Source organism: Gopherus flavomarginatus, chromosome 10, assembly GCF_025201925.1.
Source record: "Gopherus flavomarginatus isolate rGopFla2 chromosome 10, rGopFla2.mat.asm, whole genome shotgun sequence".
Lineage (NCBI taxonomy): Eukaryota > Metazoa > Chordata > Testudines > Testudinidae > Gopherus > Gopherus flavomarginatus.
Genome location: NC_066626.1, coordinates 58707215 through 58731671, shown reverse-complemented (window position 1 = coordinate 58731671; position 24457 = coordinate 58707215). Strand labels below are relative to the sequence as shown.

The 24457-nt window shown below is 38.5% G+C and overlaps 1 long non-coding RNA gene across 6 annotated transcripts in view; it reads left to right on the top strand.

Moving 5' to 3' along the window:
* LOC127058909 (uncharacterized) overlaps positions 1-24457 on the top strand; it is a 49576-nt gene that overhangs the window by 22191 nt on the left and 2928 nt on the right. Inside the window, exons 6-7 of one of the 6 annotated variants that reach the window (XR_007776485.1) lie at positions 877-968; positions 4752-5190. The exons of 1 other annotated variant lie outside the window; for it this stretch is intronic. This is a non-coding gene — a long non-coding RNA (uncharacterized LOC127058909). Of the gene's footprint in view, positions 1-876; positions 969-4611; positions 4680-4743; positions 5491-24457 lie in introns of those variants that run through there. 4 more of the 6 variants (XR_007776483.1, XR_007776486.1, XR_007776488.1 and 1 more) reach the window with 4 other exon arrangements.

Here is a 24457-nt window from a genome sequence, read left to right as displayed (position 1 = left end):
ATCTCCATCTCATTTTCACACGTTGGCTCTGAATATTGACTCATCTCCTGCTTTTACTATGTTAAAGTTTTTATTTAATTTTATAATTCTCAGCAAAACATGACACAGATAGAATCTGATATACAATACATGAATAGAAATATAATGCAAACATATATGAGAATGCTATCATACTGTCTGTGCCTCCATTTGCCCATTGGTAAAATGGATTTGATGATGCATACCTAAGAGGTGAGTTATGAGGCTTAAGTCAGATCATACCTTCCTGCCAAAATATTTGTGGGATGTTGACAAGATGACCAGCAAACTCTGGGGATTATGGGGAGAGAGTTTAACCAAATCTCTTGCTCAGTGGAGAGGCTTAGTTGTCCTATTGGTAGGGCAAGAGAATATAGTTTCACCACTCTTTCCATCTGTGGGGAAGTGAATGCCTAGTTGTGCAGAGGGGAATTCATTTTACTTTGCTACATGGGCTTCAACTTTGTTGGCAGAGCAATTCCTGTGGGTGTGGCATTGTCATAGGTAATAGGGAGGGATGCAAAGGGAATTAATGATGCTTCAAGCATCCAGTGAGAGCTGTTCTTCCCCATCACCTACTCCCATACCCCAAATCCCACGCTAGAAGACTGTGAAGTAGATAACTTCCTTAGGATCATAAAGCATTTGGGAGATGGTGCCACAGAGCTGGCACTATCCACACCCCTGTACTCCAAAGACAGCCTTTTTGGAAGCAGAGGGGACAATCAGGGCCTTATTTACTTAATGTTTATAAAGTGCCATGAGATGCAAGTTACCAGCATCTCATTATTATTACTCACTAAAGAAAAAATCTTGTTAATACTAATGTTACAGTAAAAATATACTCTGATTTTTCAGTTTTTCCTTAGTTTGACAACAAACTTTTACGCTTACAGAAGTGAGATTTTAGAAGGGCCTTCTTCTGACACCCAACACTATGCAGGACACAGGTGAGGCAGAATTTCACATTTCTCTTTATGGCAAGGATGAATCTGCAAAATCATTAGCATAGAAGCTATGATTGTCTACCAAAAGAAAAATAGATCCTCATATAAGGTGAAATCCTGGTCCTACTCAAGTCAATGAGAGTTTTGCCACAGCTTTCAATGCGACCAGGATTTCACCCATGATATTTCAAAATGGATGTAGCTCCATGGAGTTGGGTAGGAACAGTTTTATAAAGCAGTGCTCTTTAAAATTTGATTTTTAAATTTAAAAAATGTAAAATACAATGGTCTGTGGTCATCCCTGGTGGAGCTCCATCAACTTCAGTCGCATTCTATCAGAGATGAATTTGGAACTGTTTGTTTATTTAGAGGTTTAAATGTTCTGTAACCTTCTAAACTATAAAAGTATACAGCATTATTCCTGACAGTGCTATAGTTCCTATGGGGAAGCAGAATTTCACCAAGTTAAACTTTTCTGTTTGCAAGGTTAAAAGAGGAGGCAGAAGGCCAGATTCACCTCTCTTATGCCAGTGACATAAAAAAGTTAGTTTGGCTTTACACTGGTATAATCAAAAGCAAAATTTGTCTTACATATTTTCCATACATAAAGTTCACTTTGCTGACTCTCAATATGTGAAACCATAGTAAAGCCACATTTCATACTGTGCCACAATTTACCTAGCCATAATTGATTGGAGTGATGCCTTATGGATTATCCATATTATCTATGATATCTCCATTCTAAGTGACTACTACTGATTATTACATAAAATAAATTGCTTTTATTATTTCTTCTACTGCATATCTTCCTGTTGTTGCACCACATTCCTAAGCAGAGATCCAAATTTACTTCATTAAGCAATGATACAAATGATACAATCCTAAGTGTCTTTTTGTTTTGTTTTTGCTATTAGGATGAACTCAACTGTGCATTCCTTGTTCACCAAATGCTGGTTTGGGAAGGAACCAAGTGTGCAGTGTGCGAGGAATGCCCTATATCTTTGGGAAATACTATTCTGGAAAGATGCAGTTATCCTATCTGTTGTTATGATAGCAAGTCTGAGTGGAACACCCTGCACTCTCTGCATTATTCTGTTTTACCTTAGGTCAGTGTTACTGAGTGGTTGATGAAATATGATTTGAAAATGTTCCTTAATGCCTGCTGCAAGGGGGCCCCACCCCATCCTTCCCTTATTTAAAACATTCCTAAAGCCATTTTCCAATGAAATCCCACTCAAGTGGACTGACTCACATCAGAAGACATTCCAGAAAGAAGAATAATTACGCCATTGCTGGAATTGATGTAATGGTGTTTTTCAGGATACTTTAATAGACATGAGTGATGTTTTGGCAGGCAGTTGAAATAACCCTAGATATCTGATTGCATTACTGACTACAACCAAGGGGCATCTCTGGGGAAAGAGCATTACTTGAGGTACTTCCTTCATATTTGTAACTTGCTGTAGTTATCTTTTAACACAACACAGGATTTTTTTTAAAAAAAGACAGACATATTGGAGAGTTTAATGGAGAAGTATAACAAAATCTATTTACAAACTGAATTCTAAACATACACAGATTCCAAGAGATGAGTTTATGTAAACATCAACATAATTCTCTGTGTTATGTGCTGTTTAAAATAACATTCAGTTATGGATTTAGCCCAAAAGGTTGTCACTTAACAGCAGCATTTCTTTTATAATCTGTATAGTTTGGATTTATTAGAATTTTAATTTTATCTTTAAAAAGTAATGGAAATGGTTCTTTTCCCCTTCTTTGGAATATTCTGAATGTCACATTCATTGCTCTCAGTTATTTAATTGAGCTTTGTTACAATTTGACACTTGTACTTCTCATATATGAAGTTTTGGGGCTGGATGTTGATTAGCTGTAATGTAGACGAGTGGAGGGTTGGTAGGCAATAAGGCCCACGATGCCTGCGAAGCTGCATTAGAGTGACATGTACTGTGACTCTGCAAGAGAGCAGCACTGGGGCAAGTGGAGAGGCAGGGAGTAGAGGGAGCCAGGATATGCTGGCTGGAAGAGATGACTGCACACAAGTGAGTTAGGGACGCAAATTACCTTATTTTCAGGGCTGTAGTAAGTTATTTCCCTTCTCCCACTCCTGGAGCAAGAAGGGAGGAACTGTGAGTCAATTCCTTCCCAGTTTCTGAGGTAATGCAGCTAAGTGCCACCCCATACTCCAGACTGTGCCTAAAAAGCCTAACGTCATCCTAATTTATTAAGAATCTCTCTCTCTCTCTCTCTCATAGAAATACGTTTATTCTTTCTCTCTCTCTCTCTGTATGTGTTTTAATACCATACTTATCACTATGATATTCTTATTATTAAATGCAGTAAACACACTGGACCAAAGTGTGCCCTTGTTTAACATCCACACAGCCCCACTGAGGGCTCAATCATTGCCTTCACATCTAAGCTATTTATGAAAAAAAACAAAAAAGCTGAGCATTGATGTTCCTGTTTTTATTTCTCAAAGCCTAGTCATTTAGCTACTCTCTTCAGGTAAACAGGTCTTTTTCTTGGTCTGGCATGCTGATAAGCCTTCACACTTGGCTGGGCCTGAGGTGCGTTTGTGCAAAGCCAGATTGTTTTAGTTAACATAATCAGTGAACTCACTGTTCTACCTGGATGTCTGGGAGAATTGCCAAGAGATTTCCCAACATTTCAATCAGAGACATAGGCTATAAAGCTGTCAGTTTTCTTGTAGGCCAATTTGCCTTTGCCATGGTTCTAACGTTCTATTCATTTATAAAGAAATCAGCCCAGGTCTTTTGGGGTAATATTTTATGCTGGTTTCAATTTGAAGAAGGCAAGAAAGAAAGGAAAGAAAGAGAGAAAGAAAGAAATTGAAACCAGCATAAAATATTACTCCGAAAGACCTGAGCTGATTTCTTTATAAATGAATAGAACATTAGAAACATGGCAAAGGCTCTTTCTTTCTAAAATATGCATTTTAAAAGAGCATTTCCTGACACAGGAAAAAGTTTCACACTGTGATTTTGACACAATAGAAAGAAAGCTTCCATTTTTTTTATTATTATTATTTATTTATTATTTTATTTTGCAGTGCTTGAGCCTGGCTCTCTTCATATATTGCCCCAATCTCAAGTGACTCTGTTCTTAAACAAAGACATTGAGATATTCAGGTCAAATATTCAAGGATAATATTGGTCTGAGAAGTAATTACAATCAGAGATATATTAAACTACCTGAAAATAATTCACTTCCACAGCAAAAAATATACCTACAAGTTTATGAGTTGTGGGTCATTGTCATACACCCTACTTCCACTTGCTATAATAAATTTTGGTGAAATAGCTACTACTGAGTACCTAATTCAAAAGATTTGTTTTCCCAAGCTTTCCATATTCACCATGTTGTGCCAGATTACATCATGTAACCTCCAACTATGTCATGTCACTTTTTTCAGATGACTTGCTGCAGTAGGACATAGTATCACATTCACTTGAAATTTCTTTAATATTCTCCATGGGGAGTTTTCGATATTTGGTTCCTTGGATGTTTTTCAAATGGATAGCTTGATATGTTTATGACTTGACCAGGCAATGAAAAGTGTAGACGATTCATATTGTTCAGCAATACTTCAAATTGCATTGAACAGATGAAATGCGTAACAGAAGTGGAGAGAGAATGCAGAGTATGGAAGCATAGCACTCAGTAAGCCTGCAGGAGAGGTAAGCAGAACCATCAAATATAGTTTGTAGGAGTTCTCTGCTATTTAATGATTTTGAAGTTTTTTAGGCCTGCAGGTCAACATCCCAAGAAGATGTCGATGCAACTAAGAAGGAAGATCAAGAACCTGGAAGATAGGGAGAGACAGGTTCTCTGGAAGGGAAAGCTGGAAATGAAGCAGATTAAGAGCTTCACCTGTCACAGAAGAATTACACTTGCAATAAGGCAGATGTCAAAAAGACACTATTAGCTTGGAAGACTTCAAAACAGGTGTTGGGAAGAAGGAGAGAATCTCATTCATAATCTAAACTGAAAATATTCAACATAAACAGCAACTTACTTGCATCAAGACTATATCAAAGCTTGACAAATTCACCTGTCTGGTGCCTCATGCAACTGATTTATCTGCCTGGACAGGTGGAAAACTGCCTAGACTTATCCGTGAGTAAAGTGGAGTTGTTAGTACAGTGCCATTGAGGAACTGCTTTCTCTCACTACAACAGTTGGAGTAAGTATGTTACAGTGCTACAAATTAGCAGACAGTTTAAAACAGTTCCCAAGCATTGAAATTAGAAGTGCTTAATGCAGAATTCATATTTTCTAGCTCAGTCACAACGGGACTCTGGTGAATTTAATTTTTATTGCTTTCATGTTGTAACAGTCATTTGTCTTTTGGAGGCAATCATGGGAGCAGCATTACAGCAGGACATATGAAGATTCTTGTTTGCTTCTTGTAATCCTGATGATATTAATTCTTTACTACAAGCAAATGCCACCTGGAAAATAAAATTCTGTTCTTCCGCTTGTACTCATGTTGCACAACACTCCCACTGAAATAAATGGATCTCTCGATAGGGTAACGTTCTAGTCAATGTGATAAGGGTAGCAGAATCCGCTCCACAGCCATATGGATTCTGGAGAAAAAAAAATTCTATCACAGAATTAAGTGGATACAGAAATATCCAAGGTCATATCCTTAGATATTAACTGGTGTAGCTCTATTAACTACAATTAAACGAGGTTGATTTATACCAGCTAAGGATCTGGCCCATAAACATTTAAACAAGTATTGTAATTTTTGGAAATTATCATAAGTCTCCACAAAGAGTTACATGATGTTATATTATTTAAAATCTTGTACTAAAACCAATGGTTTTTTTTATAGTTATGTCAATTTTCCCCCATCTAAAATGTGCTAGAATCTACTGTTACCAAAACTTACCATGATGCCATGCACTGTATGTAAGAAATCAGAGACCATGACTGCCATGCTCATTACTGTTTCATTGCTTGATGGTTGGGAGATCTTTTTCTCCCGTCAATGTCTGATTTTTATATTGTCAGCAACAAGGCAAGATCTTTGATGTTTTGTTACATTCTTCGGCATCACTAGAAAACTTGTTTTCTTAATTTTTAGTGGTTTATAACTGATCTATAGCAGATCTTTTGGATTTAACCTGTAGTCACATATAAAATATTAAATATGGCCATTAGAGAGACCATGGCTGTTTCTGAACCAGTATAGGTTTTAGCCCTGATGTCCTCGACAAATTCTAATTTGGGTAATTAAATCCTGCCTACATAAATTCCCAATACAATTTTAATTGGATACAGGATTTTCCATTTCTAGTACTAAATAATTGTGCAGTATTGATGTATCCTGTTAAACAGCTGATACTTTTTTTCCAGAGGTTGCTGAATTTCACTGGTAAGTGAAACCACTTCTGTATGTATAAAGACATAAATCTTGAGAAATGCTGGATGTTCTTAGGATCAGGCACAAAGTTTGCCAAATGTTTTTGGCATTGATATGAATGGCACTGTAGAACTGTAAAACATCATTGTTATTTCTAATTGTTATTCTAAATCTTCAAAGCTGTAGCCACACTAATGAATCCCACCTCCCAAAAATAGATCTTTATACAGTATAACTTATTAGGTGACTACAGGGATTGGACTGACTGATCTGAGAGAGAGAGTTTCCGGATTTGACTACTATGATTATATGAGATAGGCAAACATGTCCAGATATTGGTATGGAACTATTATGTCATCCGAACCAAAACAAAACAAAACAAAGAAACCATGGCAGATGTATTGACTTGGGGAAAAAACAGCCAACATGATAAGGGATTTATACTATTTTTGGAAGCAATACACTTACTTATTTTAAAAAATATAAAACAATGTTTCTTTTGCCCCCTTTGGCTGATGGAAGTATGGGTATACCTGTTATCAAGTAAAATGTATTGCATTATTTGTGGTATCCTGCAGAGGTTTTTTTCATGATTTTCTGTGGGACCGCAGAGACAACTTGCAGAGAAAATCACTACAGTTTTAATACGTTTGCCATATTTTTCAGCTGAGGGTGTAGTCCTAGCTGAATGACTTTGTACATAATGGTCACTCACCCATCATCCTATTTAACAGATGCAGTCAACAATATTTAAATGCTGAAGGCATTTAACCACCCATAGTGAAATCTGTTGTGGATATGTAGCTTTTCATGGGCACCCATAGTGATTGTGCTAGCCCCAGGTCCTGTGATGGATTCTGTACTCTGACAGTTTTGGTGGAAAATATTTTACAGGGAAAGATGTTTGGCATAGAGTGGCTGCAGTATTAAATGAAGTTCCTTGCGTCACCCCTTGCTTGTGTGACGTATCAGATTGCATTTAACCTGGCTCCACAAAGGAAAAGAAATCAATACATATGCAAATTTGACAAAGTTTTAAAAGCTATTTTTAGTTTTTACTGTTACCATGACAAAAGATGTCTCCACCTGCAAGAGGCCTATTTACTAGAAGTTGACCTTGCTCATGTCTGTGGGGTAAGTGGATCAGTTGGCTTGTCTGAAGATCAGCAGAAGTAAAACTAGTGTTAATCATTTACTAATGATCATCTATTATGAGAGCAGTCAGATTTTCTTTTCTCCTAAAAAATGATGCTAAATTAATAGGCTACCCAAAACATTTGAAATCTCACAGATTATTTAAACATTTACAATGGACTACGTACCATGGGTGACATTCACACCTGCGCATAGAGCCTGCACACCACTTAAGTCTTCAGAGTATGTAGTCAATATTTTCCTGAGCATCAAAATTTACCTAACATTCCAGATTTCAGTCACATGGATTTTTCAAGTTTCTGAATTCCACAGTCCTGGAATTTAGAACTATACAAACTGAAGGAGCAGCAATAAAATAACATTAAAAGGTTGCATAGCAGACTCCATCAAGATGATTCTTCAGGGATCATGTGCCTCAGTTGATATCAAACCCAAAATTTAGTTCATGAGGGTCATTGCTGGCACTAAGAAATATTTAGGAAAGAGATCTTGAAATGTTAGCATCCTCAGAAATTAATTGATTACTGTACAGAGAGTTTGATTGTCCCTTAGCAAGATTCTTTCAGTCTAGATTTTTGCCAGTTTCTCTTCTGAAGCTATAGACAGCAGATTCAATATGATTACAAGAGTCTCAAAATGTATCTGAAAAAAAAAAGATATGTAATGTATTTTCACTTAATCCACTTCAAAATTGTCCACATTCGTATCCATCACTCATCAAAGAATTGGTATTATCCTTGAATCCCTATGTTGTAAAGTAGGTCTGTAAAGTACTTACTCTGTTTCCACTATCAAAATTGAAAGGAGAACAGGCATAATGTTGGCACTAGACAGAATAATGATTCTATCAGGTTTGGGATTTCAATTTGACCCTAACAAGGCTAGAGAAGTTTGGCTTACCACAGCAACAGGGTTAGATGCATGACATGTTTAGGACACAGCTTCACAATAGAGGTCTCTCCAATTGCCTAATTAGACAATGTGTGCGCATGTACATATGGGAGGGGAGAGAGGTGTGTCTGTGGGTGGCTTGCTGTGTGAGCTGGTTTTCAGCAGGGTAAAACTAAAAGATGTTAACTGTTAATGGAAATGGCATCTATTCGATACAAATCTGGCATAGGGATGTGGAAACCTGGCACACACAAAAAGTATGAGAGGAATTTTGGATGGATTTGAAAACAAATGCCTGAGGGGGATCATGAAGATCATGTGGACGGACAGTGAGGATTTAAACCATTTAAGAGATGAGCAGGCAGAGATAGCAGGCAGAGGTGGTGGAGAATAGGAAACTCTACTAGTCAGGGTAGTAGAGCACAGACTGCCAAGATAAGTAAAGAAGTAGCCCCACAGTATGGAAGGAACCATGTCTGTGGGAGAGATTTAGGACCTTATTAAGCAAAGCACTTACATACACTTAACTTTAAGTGTACACAGTACTTAAGCCCTATTAAAATCTACATAAATATCTGCTTAAATTTAAGTAGGTGCTTTAATACTCTTCAGATGCAGAATTGGGGCCTCAGTGAATCACAACTGACTGCACCACAACTAAGGTTGTGCAGAGTTTGTCTGGGCATAGCCAGGAAGGGCAGCTCTGCTTTGTGGTGGGTAGGGGAAAAAGGAGGTCAGAAACTTCTGTAAAAAAGGTGCTCGGTGGTCAGCTTTGCAGCAGTGACTCACCCCCACCCCCCAGGAATGTTCATAAAGGTCTGAAACCTGTCTCTTTGTTCCACGCAGTGAGGAAGCCAGCACCCACCTTCCCTTCCCTAGTGGAGGTGAATGGCAGGCTGGGTTAGGACCTGCTGTGGGCATTAAGGTAGTAACCCCCTTTTAAAAGGGGCTGGGAAGAAATTTTTCCCACACCGCCAGAATTGGCTTAGGTGGAATGTGTTTTTTTTGCCTTCCCTACGGCGGGTGTAAGGGAGGATCTTTTCTGGTGAGACGAAATGGTGGTAGACCATATGTCGCAACTTATTTTCTACGATTGGGCAGATGTTCAGTGCAGGTACTCCTTTGGGAGGGCAGCAAGTGACCAGACAAATGGTCTGGTAAAGGACTTAAAAGGAGATACTGGATAATAGAACAGAACAGGGGAGCAGGTTGGGGACTCCTATAATTGATATGGCAGAGAGCCGCCCCCCCCCCAATAAGAACTGGTGTCTGATATAAAGAAGTGGAGAGAGAGCATTCTGAATTTTGAAGGCATCAATAGGAGCTCATGATGATTTAAGGATTATACTGATGATATGTACCATGTATGTGGTTATATTCACTCTCTGAATTAAAAAAATACTTTAGTCAATGATACTTGTTAATCAATATCTTATTTGCACAAAGAGGTAGGATCAGTGGAGAGCCTCCAGAACATTTGAGGAAAATTTGTGGGGATTTTCGCTTCCAGATGTAGATTTTTTTCTGGAGTTTTAGTTTTCATTCTCCTTCTGTACTTTAAACTAAGCATCATTACATAAGAACAACCATACCGGGTCAGACCAAAGGTCCCTCTAGCCCAGTATCCTGTCTTTCGAGAGTGGTCAATGTCAGGTGCTTCAGAAGGAATGAACAGACCAGGTAATCATCAAGTGATCATTGTATTACAGAAGGTACTGCAGGTGACTGAAAAATATTTATTATTAAATTGAACACCTTCCCTGCCACTGCATCTCATTTTATGAGAAAAGGCCACAAAACTTCACTAGCTGTACTGCAAAAGTCAGTCCTTTTTGTTAAAAGTAATATAAACGCCGCTTGTATCTCCAGTGTTAGGAAGGCAGCAAGCACCTTACATCTCTATTATTTCTCTGATTGCACATTGAGACATAGAGTCTTATTCCTATCAAATCAATGGAACTCCAAGGTGTGACAAATATACCCAGCCTGATTAGCATTCCTAGGATGATTTCGAGGTGGAGATAAGCAGTGCAAAGTTTTATAATGTTGGTCCTTCAATATAAGGCTTCAAGTTTAACACCCCATTAAGATGAATGGGCAGATTCACATTTCTTTTAGTAGTATCATGTGTCAGTCTGTCAACAGACCCATAAAGGCAACAGTGAATTGGTTTGTATTCTCAGAGTTAACATCACTATATAAAAAAGCTGGAAACAGAAATCATTTAAAATGCTCATGAAACAATAAAAACTGGGGAAAACCTAACTCCGTAGAGTGTGTTAAACTTGCACACCTGCAGATTTCTTCCTTCACAGATGCCAGGAAGGCAGCAAAACAAGCAATGATTTGCATGGCCTGTGCAAGCTCAGTTGGCCAGGCACCTTGTGTCTGCAGACCTCCACCCCTCTGAGGATGGTGCAGAGCCCAAGTTAAGGCTATTGGTTGGCATCTCTTCTCTCATTAGAGGAGAATGCTCTGCACAGTAGCTTCTCACTAGCTTTCCATAAACCCCACAAACCCTGGAGCCCCAGTCCCGGAGAAGTCCCACAGAGGGGCTCTTCTGGAAAGATAGAAGGGAGAATGATGCTGTGGACTCAGCACTACCTGCCCCATCCATCTTCTGTGGAAAAACTACCCGAGCATGTGAAAATTTAATAAGCATGAATGATTTTGAGCCTCACAGAGCCTGGGTGAGGTTGGTAAGTATTATTAACCCCATTTACATATGAGGTAAAGGCAGCACAGCAAGAGTAAGTGACTTGCTGAAGGAAAGGCTGCTGATTTCCAGTTCAATGCTTTCACCATTGCCGTATCTTCCCTTCTTCCTCCACACAGTATAGCACTTTCTGACACATTTTGATGCCATTGCTGAACTGTGCAATGTGCAGCTTCATTGGAACAAAACATCCACACTTTTGATTTGGCATAAGAATCCATTGAAAGTTCATTGAAATTAGCATTAATTTTTCTCACCAACGATTTCCTACTGCAAGGTTACAAGTCTGTAATCTTTCATCTATTACATGACTCTGTTATGTCTATAGCCAATGATTAATGTAGGGTTAATAATTTTGTCTGATGGAAGTTGGTATAAGAGAGTGACTGTTGCTGACTGTAACCTTATTAGGCTCCCTTTTGTTTGGTTTAGAGAACAGATTACTGTATGCTTCACCTACTCAGCAACAAGCTTTTCCATAAAAAGACAAGAGTAAGAATATACCTGGAGGAACAAACTGTTTTCAGCTTGAAATTCACATACACACAATAGTCCAACACATCTTCAATTTGGTGTATCACAAAGTAGCACATTACGTTCAACATATATTTGTAGCACACAATAATAAATCCTTTGGAACCATTAAGGGGTAATGCCACCAAACCACTATGCATCTGACTATCTAGCTTTTACCAAACAATGCCAGGTTTATGTGACAAGCTGGTGAGCTTTTACAGGGTAAACATTTTATCCTTGATGCACATCTCTCCAGTGTAAATCCTGTTCCTGTTTTAAAAGCACATTGCTCTACTAGTGTCAGATAGAGGAAGTATTGAGGCAAAGTGTCACAGCCCCATGAAACCTGTGCTGGGCATCTTCCCACATTTGGGATTTAAGAAAGTCTGTATATAACTGGGGATCTCCAGTTGTGCACTCATCCTACTCACTGAAACGATCAGCTCCTCAGACTTTTTTGCATTTGAGTCTGGAATGTACAAAAGAGGGCTTGGTTTGACCAAAGCAGAGTTAAATCAGCCCCAAATGGCCTCAAGCTATATTACACCTGCAGACAAAAGGTGAATTTGTAGGAAAAAATTAACCATAACTTAATGTCGACATTAGCTGAAGTAACTTGCACTCTTCAGCATGCACAGCTGTGCTGTCACTAGGGAATTTTTTGGCTACATGTGAATTTACACATCTGTCAAATAACTTGGAGATCCATAGGCAAACTTTAGCACTCGGGAACATTGTGTGGATTTGTGACACTTCCTGTAGGATTCTGAGTTCACAAAACAGTGAATGGATTGCAATTTTACAAGACTTTTTGCCTACATAGATATAGGGCCAAATTCTCTTGCCAGTTACACCGGTGTAATCTAATTGAAATCAAAGCCCTGACTCCAGAATGCTGAGGCCCACCTTTCGACACAGTCCAAGAAACAGAACAAAATTGCTCTTGTGCTTAGGTGCCTCCACGTACTTCCTACTAATTTTAGCGTCTATTTCAAAGTTTTATGTGGGTTTCCTCCCATGGATCTTGTCTCTATTGTTATTTGTATTATGATAGCAACTACAAGCCCCAACCAAGGCTGGGGCCTCATTGTGCTAGGTACAGAGCCAGGACACGGACCCAGGATTCTACTATCATAGGTTAGTGCTTTAAATACAAGACCATATTTCCTTTCCTTTGCTTTATTCCTGCCACATTCTTCTATTCCTTCTATCTTGTCTCACCCCTCTTTGTGTGCACTGCAGTTTCCATCTCATTGACTCTCCAACTCTTTTAAAAAGCTCACGTGGAAGCTTCTTTTCTACAATGCAGATGCTTTTTATTTTCTTTCTCATAAGCCTTCATCTTGAGGCAACATAGTCTAGTTGACTAAGCATAGGACTGGGGACCTTGAATTACTGAGTCCTAAATCTGACACTGCTGTTAGCTCATTAGGTGGTCTTAGGAAAGGCGCTTAACCTCTTTGTGTCTCAATTTCTCCATCTGTAAAATGGGGGATAGTGCTAATGACCTAAATCATAGGGATGTCGTGATGTTTAATTAGCTAACACTTATAAAGTACTATATTCAATGCTAAGTATTTGTGTAATTTTTAGGATAGAATGCTTTATTCATTCAAAATTCATTGTCTTTATACCACTGTTTTCTGTAATTTACACTGTAGACTGCTGTCATCTATTTAAATATGTAAAGCATTTTGGGATACAGTTTATATGATCCACTATGTTTAAAATATGGTTGCATTGTGCATATGGCAAATCATTTGGCATCATTTTTTAAAACTTCATAAGTGTAGGACAAACACAATAAGTAAAGTTTTCCTTTAATTGTTGCAAATCATCATGTGATAAGCATAACAGAAAGGAAATGGCTCATCAGAGTTGTGAAGCTGAGTTGTAGCATATTGAGATATGTTGGGCATGTTGGTGGAATGAGTTGCAGGTGAAAAGTGATTTTTTAAATTAATTTATCAACTAGCTTGTGCCATGGCCTAGCATGCAGGGTAACTGGGACAGACTCCAGCCTTGAGGTTAAGTTGCTGAATTTGGTTCAGTTTAAAGCAGTGGACAGTTTGACTTCACACCATGTGTCTGTCTGTTTGGAACCTGGCACTCAACAATTCCTTTTATACTTGGGAGGATAGCTGATATATTTTCAGGTCTGAAAATTATTATGCAAACATAAAGGTGTTTGGATCTTCAGCAAGGAGTCTTAAATGAAGACACATTTTTTAAGTTTAGAAGCTCTAGATACAAGACTAAAATATCGGTGGAACACTGACCGTATATTTCTATATATTTCTTAAGAGATGATCTGCATGCACCTCCAATAGCCGACCCATTTACTAGATCCAGAAACACACATCCAAAGGACAGAAGTTAGGAAGGTCAGTTGTCACAACAGCACACAGAGGTCCACCAACATTTTGGTGCAAGACCTTTTTTCTTCCAAAGAGCAACATCTGCTCCTTAGCATGCTGCTCATTTACATGGCAATACTCCCATCGCTCTTCCAGTGTGCAGCTCTTTAATAGTAGCGCTGGTGTCTGAGCTCTGGAAGAAACCAAATGGTTTGGGTATGCTTTTGTGTGCAATGAGTTATTCCTACAGTGTGCTTATTTATAATAATGGGCATTCATTATCATGAGAGAGGCTTTTTTGCTCAGTAGTCATCACAGTACATACTGTGAATGCGTCTTGACAATAGTTTGCATTTGTGTATTATGGACCCATAATATGTATTTTTGTGTGTGTATACAAATTTGTAATACTGAATGGATAATAAAAAAAAAATCCTTAGAAAATTGCATGAACAGTAACTCCTTTTAAAATATTATATCTTGGCCAATTTTTTTTATTTCCAAATATCCTAGTCCACATTGTAGACTAACAGCCTGCCAATTTCACTTAAAAGTAGCCAATTTTTAAGTTACAGAAGCACAAGGAGCAGTGGAATATTCTTTTTTTAGGACTCCTCTAATTTAAACAAAAATTATAACATTTTGATTGCTTTGCCTAAATCTCTGAAAAATGGTTTTGCTGTAATTCACGCTGGGTCATCTTTTTCCTGCTCTGTTGTACACTATAAAATTTAGAGCTTGGTTTTCTTTATAAATAGAACACATCATTCAGGATCTATATTGATCTATTTAGTTCCAAGCCCAGATATAGCAAGATCTATTAGGAAACATGAGTGACTTTGTTGTATGTTTATTAATGGTATTTAATTCTTTCTTTCTTTGTTTCTTTGTGTTGTTTTTTTTTTCCTGAAGCAGAGCAGCACTTTCCAATTATTCTGTGAGCTACGAGAGATTTTTCTCCATATACTGCTCTTCTGTACTGGTGTCCTTGTAGATGCTTTTTCTTGCTCTTTTGAGATTGTAACATGATATGTTGTCATGCACACAATGCCATAAGAAGAAAGTTGAAAATGATGTAAAATAAGAGATGTTGACAGAGTGTCAACCATAGCAGAGCTAGTTGGCTGCTGCTATTGAAATGGCTTAAAGGCAGCAGGGAAATAATATTCAAATTGCAGGAATACCCACAAATGTTTGCATGAAAGATTTTTTTTTTTTTTTTTTTGTTTAACTAAGGTTTCGTTGTCAGGAGAAAAAGAATGACCATCTTTTAAGATTTCTCATCTACATACCTAAAAACATTATCTACTGGCATCAAAGGAATAAATGCACAGATTCATTAGAATAATTACAGAGAAAAGAGAAAAGTGGAGTGAGCCTCCTTAGATTTTTAGTTTCATATAGTGACTGCCATGTTAGGGGGGGAAACAGCTAATTAGAATCGCAAAAGACAGTACCAATGCTAAGAAAATGTGCTGTGTGATGAAGGTGGCAGAAGTTGTAAAAGATTTATATTTAATAAGAAGTAAGCAATGACTATCAATGTACAATAGCTTAAAAACAACAGTAATTACCATTCAAATGCTTGGAATTTTGACATAAATGTTATCTAACCTTAAGAATATGGTGGTAAAAATCATATATATTTATCCTGCATAGTTGAATGACTTCTCTCTTTCTGTCTCTAAAACCCTGCACTACAGTGTTTTATTTATTCGGAGTCTAGCTTTTAGACCGTTTAGCCAATCAGAGAGGCTGTAAAGGCCTAGGACCAGGCCTGGTGCTGAGCTCCAAATGCGATTCCAGTCCTGACAGGGGGATTATAGGAAACAGATGACTTACGCTTCTAATTTGTGGCCTTAAATTGCAAACAGAATTTCAGGAGTCGAGCAGAGTAATAAATGGCAATAGAGAAAGCCACACACAGCCAAATCAGTATGTGGTGGTTGTAGGTTAAACTAAATAGGAAGAGACAGGTTATGATGGTTTAGTGTATTACAGAGAAGAAAGTCTTAAATTACTAGTGCTGAGAGGTATTGCACTATGGCAGACAGTATTGCATTGTGTAGTCTACAGATATCGCAAGCAGAACAATAAAAAAGCAGGTTTAGCATAAAACCTGTTGCTGGACAAATCTTTTTCTCCTTGGAAATGGAAGCCGTGTTTTATGTTTGTTTTGACCTTAACTATATGCTTGCCCCTTAACATCTGTTTTCTACTGTTGCAGTTTTTCACACCAAATTAACTGTCAGGGATTCAGATAAAATAAGTGTAAAATGCTTCCAAATTATTTTTTGTTGACTTTCAGGACTAAAAAGGTACCTTGATACTCTTTCTGTGCTGTATTGTAATACTTGGATTTCAAAGACATAAAATATAGTCAAGCATTTTCAAAAAATTAAATATCTATGATAGTTTTAAAAAATGAAGCTTATGGCAGCCTTCAGACACATGGCTTTTTGAATGATTAGTATAATGATAAAAAAGTAGGTTTTGGGTTAGGTTGTTGAGCTTTCACTCTGAATCAGCTGACTAGTTTTATTATCATTTGGAGCTTCTTATTTATTTAATAAAACATCACATCAAAAGTTTGTTTCATAGTGTTAATTGGTCCCTGCTTTTTATGAGCCTTAAATTAGAAAGATATATGCTGGGAATCTACAGAGATCTAAAGACTCACATGCAGAAACTAACATTGGGTTTCTTTTTCTTATATTGGTGTTACTGAAATGCAAGAGAGATGGAAAGACAGAAAGAAGGCTGAGTTTTCAGCATGTGGAGTAGCTGGTGCCACAAAAGCATTGTACTGTACAAAAAATGATACATCAACTGTTAGTGCTTCTTAAGCTTCTTAATTTAAAGGGTATTTTAAAAATGATCTAGCTCTTTTATTTAGGAGTATAGGCGTTATAGAATCTGTGCAAGTGCTTTGAAAAATCCATATTAAATACCAAATATTATGGTAGGGATTTCTGCTATAGAGATAATACTGCTTTAAAATGATAATTGATCAGGCTTAGAAATAATACTAACTCCAAGTTAAAAAAGGAGACAAAACAAACCTTTGACCCATTGCAGTACCTTAGCCTGCCATGTTGCATGTGACATAGTAGTATATACCCCATACTAGTATCCTCTTGATCAGATAATCCATCATGCTAAAACCTCTAGTCTTTTGAACCCCTGTACCAGTGTACAACTTAAGACGTTTTATTTCCGGCATCAAAGCTGGCTTGCAATAGAATGAACAGAACTGTTGTTATTGCAAAATGGTTATTGTTTTAAGCAGATCTATTGATAATCATTGAATATGACTCGCTAAATACGTTTTGATTAATCACTTGCAAAAATTATGCTTGTTAGAGCTGCTTTATATTCTGTGTCACTGTGATCTCAGCATAGGTTAAAGCTGTTTCGCTATAGCTGATATGATTTTTTTCTTTAAGTCACCTGGTGAGAAAGGAAAACAAATCTTAGTTGAAAGCTTTTGTCTGCAACACAGTCTCCTCTTTTCATCCCTAGGTTCTTTTTTTTTTTTTTTTTAAAGGCTCAATTATTGTCTGTGCCATAGAGAGAAGAATGCAGCCTATATGGGACCTGAACCTTTTTAGACAGGAGATAGGTTTTGTTTTTGCACCCCATCAACACTGATCACCTAATTAAATTTGATATCTCTGGCTGAAGCAAAATGATTTGTTAATTGTTCTTTGGGAATTTACTTAATGAGTTTAGATGTCTTTTGTATGGTACATGTGGGGTATTTTGCAAAATGGAGCTGAAAAGAAAAACAGGGGCAAAAGCAGAAGAAAAAGAGTACCGAGAGAGCAAGGTGTAGTTTGAACAGAAATGTTGGTGGACTGCAGTCATTCATTAGTCAATAACAGAAAACAGATCTGAACTGTAAAAAACCCTCCCTGTCAAATATAGCCATGGACATCTGTCAGGGCTTCAGATATTACACCTTGATCAGACCAAGACAGTGACACCATTTTCTTTAACAAACACCAGCAGCCTTTCTTTCTCCTTCATTTTAACATTTCTCAGGGGTTGGATTCCCTTTCTTCTCCTGCTCTGTAGAGAGTAAAAGGAGCTTGTTAACTTGCTTAGATATTTTGACTGCTGATGCACTTTGGCCACTTGCCTGTGGTAACAGTGTCAAAGAATTACTTGGTATAATTGCTGTATTTTCAGTCTGAAGAGTGCTCGGACTTAGTGTTCAAGCAGCTGAATAAAAAATAAATTGTCATTTTTGAAAAATCTGTGAATTATCCTCAAAGTTGAAACAATGCACAATGTTTAAAATGCCTTCTTTTATTCCCTTGTATTCAAGAACAAAAATTCAAATAGGTAAACGTTTTGATAAATTGTTTAAAATAGCAAGTGACACATTAAAGGCATGGTTTTAGTACTTTTTTTAGATAGGGGGATTAACCAGTGTGGGTGGAGGGGCTCTGTATTTCAATTTCTTCTACATCCAAAGCTACCCATTGGTCCATTTCAAGATCATATGCTTGGAGTCTTGGGCTTTCAAGGAATGCAGGATCAGGCCCATAAAGTGTACAAAGTTACAAGCCAAATCATCTTTTTAGTTTCAAATAAGTGCCATAAAATATTTGAGCTCTTGTAATTAAGAAGTAACCAGAGAGTATTAAAAATATTAGTTACACTGACAATTGTGTCACAAGTTATATAGAGTATGGATTGCATGTGACAATTTTTTGATGGTCCTTCATTTAGCAAAGTTGTGAATAATTTATAGATGCTCTTATGACATCCATTTTCCAAGTGGAAATTGAGAATATAATGGAGTTTAATTTTATTAATATGCAATAATAGATGGCATTCTAAAGCCATATTTGCTATATACTATACCTCTGTGATATGGTTGCATGCATCACTTGCTGTGTGATTCTTTTTTTCTTTTTTTACATAAAGCAAGACAAGGTGCAGATTGTAAGCAGGATTTGGTCTAGAAAAAAGTCTATGTTTTACGTTGAAACTTATGGACCAGATCTGGTGAGGCAAGCTACTGAATGCCCTTATCTCCCACTGAGCAGCACACTGTGGAAGGAACGCAACCCCATGCATGATCAGGCCTTCTGGCACAAAGTAGATGAAATCAGGATATTTTTGTCCTATAGATTCTAGACTTGACAACCATTCTAGGGTTCATCCTGATGTGGCTGCAAAGAAAGGGGTAGCTGACACAGTAAGCAAACACTGCTTTCTCATGGCCCCTTTTTTGGTTAGGCCAAAGCTCTATCCTGAGGCACACACACTGTGAAGAAAGCAACAGAGCTAAGCCTGTTTTTCTCTCCATAGCTATATAGTATTTCAAAACCTGCTTTTCTGACATGAGGCCCAAACCTGTGCTTGTATTGTATTATTTTTCTCAAACCCATCAAAAGGTCTATTCAGGACTCTTAGGCAATGTTCCTTAGCTGGAGATACATTAATGGACACCAGGTGGGTATCTGGCCCAACAAGAGAAACTGACCACTGAAAGAGCTCCCTGACATACCAAAATAAACTTCTTCAAAACCCTGTCTAGATCCCTGACTATCCCCAAACCTGGGAAAACAGATAATCCTTGCAACATGCCTGGATGGTATTTTCCAATTGCCTATATAGAGGCCCAGTTCTATCATGTTTGGCTTCTCTCCTTGTTGTGGCAGGGGAGCAGGGAACATGTTGCCTTCCCTGGAATTGCATGGGGTATAAGCCAGGGCAGCATTTGGTCCATGGAAGTCTTGTAAGGCAGCACCTAGTAAAATAATGTATCCTGCATTTTACTATTGCTTGTAGGCTTCAGTGCTTTCTCTTTCTAATTCAAAGTGAAGCATACTTTGTTTTACTGCCTCCAGATACCTTCTGTGGAGGGCTGATGCAGTATGATGTGCATTTTACCTGGCATCTGGGAGTGTTTGTTTAACACTGGACATGATTACTGCTCATACAGTGCCTGATTCTACGAGATGATGAGCCCTTTCCAAAGGTGCTAATGTCCCTCTGCTTTCAGAGAAACCAACAAGAGTAAAAGATGCTCTGCACCTTGCTCAGCACCTTGTCATTTGTTATAACCTTACATACATGCCAGATTTGTCTCTACTATATTATTTAGGGCCAGATCCTGCTCTTTCTCCTACTGATGTAAATCTGCAATGGCTCCTTTGAAAGTCAATAGAGTTATTGGAAATGTACATGGTTGTACTTGGGATCAGAATCTGTTCTTTCACGTTTTGGGGTTGAAAGCTCCTGACTGGGTACATCTACACTGCAATAAAAGATGCACAGCCTGGCTGTGGCTGGCCTGGGTTAGCTGACTTGGGCTTGGGCTAAAAATTGAAGTGTAGACATTCAGGCTCAGGCTGGAGTTCCAGGCTCTGAACCCTCACGAGAGGGGGTGGGTCTCAGAGTCTGGATTCCTGCCTGAGCTCAAATGTCTGCACTGCAGTTTTTAGCCCCACAACCCAAATCCAGTGAGCCTGAGTCAGTTGATGTGGACTCTGAGACTTGGTGCTACCGTGTAGCATGTAGACGTACTTTTTCATTGCAGTGTAATACAAAGACGTACCTTTTTATTGCAGTGTAGACGTACCTGACACCAGTACACCCCAAGAATTGCCCATTTGATTGTTGCTAGTAAAAAATTGCCTTTATGTTTTTGGAAGACTTTGTTTCCCCCCATCCCATCTCCATTTTAAAACTGCTTTTGAAGGAAAAAATATGGATTTCCAGAAGTAAAGGACTGTGAAAGAGAACTCCTCTTCAGAGGCTGGATTCACTGGGGTGAGGGTAAGCCTCTTGCTATATTATACAGAATTGTTACATGTAAGCTATTGTTTTGAAGCTTTACTATGTTATTGTCCTTTCTCATCTGAATAGGATGCGCATATCTCTGGTGGATGTAGGTTAGCTAAGTAAGTCATGCATAGATGGAATTTATTAAGTTTGCATGGTTGTGACAGCTGTGAGTGGGAACGGTAACTCTGAATGTGCCAAAGGCTGGGAGAGGAGGAATTTTTGTGTGTGTCTTAAAGGAAAACTGCAGTGTAATTATGAAAGCTATTCAAATCTCTACATTTAATTATGAAGGGGAGAAAGTCACTAAAAATGATTTTTAAAGAGTAATAATCTGACAGGAAGCTGTCACTTGGACAATCTCCTGAGGCAGATTAGGGCAGAGGAAAGTCAGGTTCCATTAAGAACCATTGAAAACTGGGCATTTTAAAGGTAAATCAGTTTAAATGCAGACATATTTATATGTATCGATATAATGTAACAGCTGGTTAAATTATCTGTTAAACTGACTAAAATGGTTATTTTTTACATAGAGAATTTACCTCAAAATAACTTTGAAGCAAGTCTGATTTTCAGCAGCTTCTAGTGGAAACATATGTCCCATTCTGCTTCCTGAGATGAAGTTCACCCTCTTTGCTGTATCATTAAAATGGCAGCTGTTACTTAGAGAGAGAGACAAATCTCAGTCACTAGGCCAATCCTGCTCTAGCCTTCTGCACATGAGTGACATTCAGTTCAGTGGGAATCCTCATGTAAGTAAGTCACTCATGTCTGTAAGGATATGCTGGATTGGGCCCACTGAGGAATGGAGACACAGAAACATTGAGAGGCAGCTAATGCTAAATACAAGTTAAAAAAAATCATTTTTAAATACATAGCCCAAATCCTGTTAGCTCTTTAAAACCATATATGTGTTTCAGCCTTTTTAAGCCCCATAACCCAGGTTCACACCACCAAAGGGTCAGGCCTGTTGCAAAAGAGGCTCTGTCTGTTCCATGGTGGGGAAATGTGTACAATGAACTACATCCTGCGGGTCCCCTTTAATCTTGTTATGTACACTGCAACACTGAAGTCACAGTAGATTGAGGCCTAAAATAATCCCTCCTGAGCTGCTGCAGAGGGAGAAAGAGATATCAGGATGTGTCTTAGAAAGACACCTTGTAAGAAGGTGCGTGTATTGCTGCTTTCTGCTACTTCTGTTGGCCAGGGTCTGTTTGTTTATTTGATCTCTAATGGTCCCCTTACATCCTTCTAAGATGGCAAATCCATTCTTGAGCTGTCAGCCAGAAGGTTCCTCTCTTGGGCTGTATGGGCCATTCTAGCTCCCCAGCTGAGTCACACACAGGGATTCATAGAAACATAGATTCTAGGACTGGAAGGGACCTCAAGAGGTCATCGAGTCCAGTCTCCTGCTCCCATGGCAGGACCAAATACTGTCTAGACCATCCCTGATAGACATTTATCTAACCTACTCTTAAATATCTCCAGAGATGAAGATTCCACAACCTCCCTAGCCAATTTATTCCAGTGTTTAACCACCCCTGACAGTTAGGAACTTTTTCCTAATGTCCAGCCTAAACCTCCCTGCAGTTTAAGCCCATTGCTTCTTGTTCTATCCTTAGAGGCTAAGATGAACAAGTTTTCTCCCTCCTCCTTATGACATCTTTTTAGATACCTGAAAACTGCTATCATGTCCCTCTCAGTCTTCTCTTTCCAAACCAAACAAACCCAGTTCTTTCAGCCTTCCTTCATAGGTCATGTTCTCAAGACCTTTAATAATTCTTGTTGCTCTTCTCTGGACCCTCTTCAATTTCTCCACATCTTTCTTGAAATGCAGTGCCCAGAACTGGACACAATACTCCAGTTGAGGCCTAACCAGTGCAGAGTAGAGTGGAAGAATGACATCTCATGTCTTGCTTACAACACACGTGTTAATGCATCCCAGAATCATGTTTGCTTTTTTTGTAACAGCATCACACTGTTGACTCATGTTTAGCTTGTGGTCCACTATAACCCCTAGATCCCTTTCTGCCATACTCCTTCCTAGACAGTCTTTTCCCATTCTGTATGTGTGAAACTGATTGTTCCTCCCTAAGTGGAGTACTTTGCATTTGTCTTTATTAAACTTCATCTTGTTTACCTCAGACCATTTCTCCAATTTGTCCAGATCATTTTGAATTATGACCCTATTCTCCAAAGCAGTTGCAATCCCTCCCAGTTTGGTATCATCTGCAAACTTAATAATCATACTTTCTATGCCAATATCTAAGTCGTTGATGAAGATATTGAATGGAGCCGGTCCCAAAACAGCCGCCATGCGGAACCCCACTTGTTATACCTTTCCAGCAGGATTGGGATGAAACTCTCGAGTTCATCATTCCACCCCATGCTGTTGCCCCAGAACACCCAGATGGGGAGGAGTCACCAATTCCATCCCTGTGCTGTGTTGACCTACACTAGGCGTGATTTTGATCTTGTAGAAGTAGCTTTATGTTGAGTTTACTTCTGCCTTTCACCTGTTCAAATGAGAGGAGAATCAGGACTAGGATTTGTATCTCTTTGGGTTTGATTAGGATTCTGTGGCTGAGAGATCAACTGACCAGTACAGATCAGGGGGCCCTTGAGCAGGGTAGATAAGGACAAATAGGGGAAATAGATTCAGTATGTGTAATGACCCAGCCACTCCCAGTCTCTGTTCAAACCCAAGTTAATAGTATCTAGTTTGTATATTAATTCAATCTCAGCAGTTTCTCATTGGAGTCTGCAGGACAGGCCCAACAAAGAAAATAACAGAACGCCACTAGCTGTCACCTTCAGCCCCCAACTAAAATCTCTCCAGTGCGTCATCAGAGATCTACAACCTATCCTGAAAGATGATCCCTCACCCTCACAGATCTTGGGAGACAGACCAGTCCTCGCTTACAGACAGCCTTCCAACCTGAAGTAAATACTCACCAGCAATCACACACCACACAAAAAAACACTAACCCAGGAACCTATCATTACAACAAAGCCCGATGCCAACTCTGTCCACATATTTATTCAAATGACACCTTCATAGGGCCTAATCACATTAGCCACATCATCAAGGGCTCATTCACCTGCACATCTACCAATGTGATATATGCCATCATGTGCCAGCAATACCCCTCTGCCATGTACATTGGCCAAACCGGACAGTCTCTATGCAAAAGAATAAATGGGCAAAAATCTGACATCCGGAATCATAACATTCAAAAAACAGTAGGAGAACACTTCAAGCTCTCTGGTCACTCAGTAGCAGACTTAAAGTTGGCAATTTTGCAACAGAAAAGCTTCAAAAACAGACTCCAATGAGAAACTGCTGAACTTGAATTAATATGCAAACCAGATATCATTATTTTAGGCTTGAATAGAGACTGAGAATGGCTGAGTCATTACACAGATTGAATCTATTTCCCCATGTTAAGTATCCTCACACCTTCTTGTCAATTGTCTAAAATGGGCCATCTTGATTAACACTACAAAAGTCTTTTTTTCTCCTGCTGCTAAAACCTCATCTTAATTAATTAGCCTTTTACAGTTGGTCTGGCTACTTCGACCTTTTCGGTTCTCTGTATGTATATATATTTCTTACTATATGTTCCAGTCTATGCATCTGATG